Genomic DNA, 329 nt, shown 5'->3' with positions numbered 1-329 from the left:
TCCTTCTGTGATAGATTGATTTATGTTCTGTATAACAAGAAATCCCTTGTAAAATGATACCTGATAGACGAGGAAACAACCTGGGGGGAAAAGGCAGTATTGATCCAGGGGGGCTTTGAGAGCTAATACCATTTCCAATTCTTTGGCTGGAAGACACAATGGTCATGCACTCTGTTGCGGGCTCAAGATCCTTCCCTTTTAACCTTTCAATGTTTTGGTGAATTTCCACTCAGAAAAAAATTCTTCTGAGCTGCTCTGTATTTGCATGAAATATCTGGGCACAGTTTCTTGCAACCATGTGGTTCAAGGTGACAACTGAAATATTCGAG

Source organism: Rattus norvegicus, chromosome 7 (genome assembly GCF_021556685.1).
Source record: "Rattus norvegicus strain SHRSP/BbbUtx chromosome 7, alternate assembly SHRSP_T2T, whole genome shotgun sequence".
In the NCBI taxonomy this organism is placed as follows: Eukaryota; Metazoa; Chordata; class Mammalia; order Rodentia; family Muridae; genus Rattus; species Rattus norvegicus.
This window is presented reverse-complemented; position numbering follows the sequence as displayed.